Source organism: Hordeum vulgare, chromosome 7H (assembly GCF_904849725.1).
Source record: "Hordeum vulgare subsp. vulgare chromosome 7H, MorexV3_pseudomolecules_assembly, whole genome shotgun sequence".
NCBI lineage: Eukaryota > Viridiplantae > Streptophyta > Magnoliopsida > Poales > Poaceae > Hordeum > Hordeum vulgare.
Window position 1 is genome coordinate 600909230 of NC_058524.1, and position 4560 is coordinate 600913789.

Sequence of the window (4560 nt, forward strand, 5' to 3'; positions counted from 1 at the left end):
CGGGCTTTTGAAAAGAGACCTTTAGTCCCAGTTGGTGACACCAACCGGGACTAAAGGGGGCATTGGTACCGGTTGATGGCACCAACCGAGACCAATGGCTTTGATATATAAGCCAGCACTTGTGAAAATTTCGTCAATTCTTCGATCCCTCCGACGACGACGTCAGGCTGCCCGAGCTCACCGTCGTCGCCCTGCCCCCTACCACGCCGCCGTTGCTCGGCCCGACCACGCCGTCGTCGCCCTGCCCCCCGACCACGCCGCGCCCTCGCCGTGCCTCTGCCGCGCCCCCGACCCGCCCTGTCGACGTCGTCGCCGCCGTCTGCCCCGTCGATCGCCATCGCCCTTCCCTCGACCATGCCGCTGTCGTCCCTGCCCCGACCACGCTGCCGTCGTCCCTGCCCCGATCACGCCGCCGTCGCCGCCCTCTACACCGATGCCGGCGCCGTGCCTCTGCCCCTGCCATGACCACGCCGCACCTCTCTTTGGTCAGGCCGGCGCCGCCCACCCTGTCCTCTCCTTTGTTTTTTAGATTATATGATGTGTTTTTCCAGATTATGTGTATATGTGTGAGTATATGTATGTGTGTATATATGATTATATGTCCTTTTTTGATTTTTTGTTCATATATATGATGATTTGTTTTTTGCATTTTTATAAAAATGTATATATGTATGTATGTTCTCTGTGCATATAAAAGTTAGATTTTTAGTACATTTGGGTACATTTTAGGTTAGTTTTATCTATATATATTCTCTGATTTAGTATATTTTAGTTTGTTTCATTTTTAGAAAAGTTTTATATATTTAGGAAAAGAAGGAAGAGAAGGAAGAAGGAAGAAGAAGAAAAAGTTTTATATATGCAAAAGTTACATTTTTAGAAAAGTATTATATATAGCTAGGAAGATAAGGAAGAAGAAGAAAAAGAATGAGAGAAAAAAGGAAAATAAGAAGAGGAAGAAAGGAGAAGAAGAGGATAAATAAATAAGAAGAGTAAAAAAGAAGAAAAAGAAGAGGAGAAGAACAAAGGAATAGAGAAGAAGAAGAAAAATTAACATTTTTTTCTTCTTCTTCTCTATTCCTTTCTTCTTCTCCTTTTTTTCTTCTTTTTTTTCTTCTATCGCTTCTCTTCTATTCATTTCTTCTTCTCCTCTTTTTATTTCTTCTTTCATCTTCTTATTTTCTATCGGGTATGTCGTTGTCGATATACCCCCCTCCCGATAGCTTCAACACGAGGGGGGGGGGTCGATATACCCCCTCCCCGATAACATTATTTTCCCATGTATGTATGTCGTTGTTGTTGATATAACCCCCTCCCGCATAACTTCGACATGAGGGGCGGTCGATATATATACCCCCTCTCGACCGTGATAACTTATACCACGGGAGCACCCCCCGGGCCCTCTCGCTCGACCAAAACTCTCGAGGACACCCAAACCCTAGAAATAACGATGTTGGTCTCCTACCCCCTCCCGCCGCGCCCATACTCGACAAACTCTCTCGAGGCCACCCAATTTTACCAAGTTAAAAGAGCGTAGCCGTCGAGGCCACCGTAAACCCTTGAAGCGTTGTCGAGGCCACCCCAAACCCTTGAAGCATTGCCGAGGCCACCCCAAACCCTAGAGAGGCAGCGTCGAGGCCACTAATATGATTCCTTATTGTGATTAGCTAGCTAGTTCTACGTTTCCACTAATATATCCATCTGTCATGTTTGAAAAATAATTGCCATGTTGTAAATATTTGCAGAAACTATGGAGCACCCCCGAGACGAAGAACCAGAAGAGATTTTGGGGGAAATAATCGCAAAAGGAAGTGATGTCATCTTGTCGTATCTCAACGACACCGATGGTCGGGAAGGATAGGGTGAAGAAGAAGGCTATGCTTATGATGGCTCCGGTGACCCATTAATGCCGATACAAGAAGAAGGCTATGATTATGATGGCTCCGTTGACCGAACCGAGTCCGGCCAGGTATATATATTAGTTAAGCCTGTGCTGACTAGCTAATTGATGCATTCATTGTTTTTGTATGTACACATATTAATTAACTCTCGTCTTTCTTCTTTTTCTAGCCCTCCGGATCGAGCACAACTTCGTTAAAGAGACGACACCCGAAGAAAAAGTTGCGCTCGGATGAAAGGTTTGAGATCACAGCAATCGCGCGCGATGGCAAGGCGATTGAACCGTACCGGACAAACGAAGCATTTGCTAATCAGTACGGTGTTCTTGTTAGGGACAAGATCCCGATCAGTATCCAGCAATGGTTAAAGCCTAAGAAGGAAGACCCTGAGGTGTCTTATGTCTCCGATATGCAGAAAGAAGATCTTTGGACAACGGTTAAGGCAAATTTCACCCTACCGCCAGAGGAGGATCCGGAGAAGCCAGTTATAGAGCAAGTGATCAAGTCTCATGCTCTTAAGAAGATGGAAGAACTATTCAGGAGGTGGAAGAATGAGCTGAAAAGGTTTGTCGACAAAGAAATTACACCAGAATTCACCGGCCGGTTTGAGAAGATCAGAGATCACTGGCCCGCATTTGTGGCCCACAAGACATCGGAAAAGAGTAAGAAGATGTCAACGACAAACAAGGAAAATGTTGCGAAGAAGAAGCATCACCATCGCACGGGGTCAAGTGGCTACCTCAAAGCCCGACCTTTGTGGGACAAGGCTGAGAATGACCTGATTGCTAAAGGGGTCGAACCAGAGACATTGAACTGGCCAGACCGTTCCCGGACTTGGTTCTTCGGGGTTGGCGGAACCTTGGACCCTATATCAGGGAAGTGCGTTTGGACGGAAGAGCAACTGCAAATACCCGTCACGAGGCTTAAGGAGTATATCGAGAAAGCGCAGCAAGGGACGTTCGTTCCAGACAGAGAGAAGGACGAGCTAACAATGGCCCTCGGAATCCTGAGCACCCTGGACGGAGAAGAGGCACGCCAGGCTCCGTTCCGTGGAAGGTTGGGTTTCCGGACGCAGGGGGTTACAAATGCCAGGAGAGGATTAAGAAAGTGGAGCATAGCCAACTGCAGGCGCTGCACGAAAGGGTACAAGGGCTAGAGGAACGAGAAGCAGATCACAACAAACGACCTCCCGAAGCTTCCCTTGAAGCTACCCCACCATCTCAGTGGAGAAGCAGCGTGGCTTCCATCGAGCAGACTCATCAACTGGACCTTGTCTTCATGGCTCCTGCTAGCTACCCCGTGGATGCTATCACAGAGTCTCAACATTGCCACCTTATGACGCGATGTATGACATTCAAAGTCAAGGCGGCTGTTGGAGTTGTTTTACCTACTGAACCTGGCACAACCTACCACGGCCGGTCGATTCCAGAAGGATATGCTAGGGTGATGGTGGATCAAATAACGGACGGATTTGAGGACCTTGAGCTTGACCACCCTACGGGTGAAGGGGAGATTCGGCTGGGTTCCTCTCTGAAGACTACATGCATATGGCGGAAGGAGCTCATCAACCTTCCGAACTGGACGGCTCCGCCTCCTCCTCCTCCTCCGGTGAATCAGGGCACTCCGCCTCCTCCTCCGATGAGTGATCAGGGCACTCAGTCTCCTCCTCCTCCGCCTCCTCCTCCGCCGAGTGATCAGGGCACTCAGTCTCCTTCTCCTCCTCCGCCTCCTCCTCTGGCGAGTGATGAGGGCACTCAGCCTCCTTCTCCGGCGCATGGCGGCACTAAGCCTTCTTCTCCGCCTGCGCCGGCGCGCTCGAGCAGCCAACCTCCTCCTTCTCCGCCTCGTCAACAAGGGTGGAAGAGACCAGCCGCCGCTCCGGCTGCTCCGGCGCGTCGTCCTTCTACTCCGCCTCCTAAGAAAGGAAAGACAGCCGCAGCCGCTCCGGCGTCTAGCAGTACAGCCAGAGGCAGGCAATACAAATACGGTCCTTCTCTGAAGACTCGAGAGAAGTTACCATACGAGAGGAGCCAGGAGGAAAACGCGAAGATCGTGCAAGCCGAAGTGAAAAACTTCTTTGAAGGGGTGAAAGCAAAGAATCATCCACCTCCGGAGGAGAAGATAGATCCAGTAAAAGCGAAGCGTACTCTGGCTGTCCTGAAGAAACCACCAAATTCTCCAACGAAAGGCAACTATGAGCGCATTATTAGAAAGTCATTTATCGAACCGGAGCGGTCGGGAAGTACTGTCAGTGTTCAAAGGTTAGCAGAACGACGAGCTGGGAAAAAAGTTGCCCAGCTCGGCGAACAAGCGAACCAATCGTCCCCCCCGCTCAAGGTGTCTAGCGATATCGTCGCTAATCATCCGGGGATCTTGTTGCTCGGTACCAATCCTGTAGATTACCTGCCCGATGATGCACATTTTGATCTATTGGAGGTGGACGAACACAAATACGTGTACGGGAAGCCTCTCGTCAAAGATGAAAGATCTCTAACAACGATGATGCGAAGATTCCATGATTGGTACATGAAAACCTGCAAAGAGTCTGAGGGTTTTGACGCTGAGAGTTAAAAAGGAGCATGACCTCGTTGGACTTGAACAGTTGATGGTTCCATTTGAGGAGTTTGATTGGCACTCCCTGACAATAGCTAGACGAATGATGATT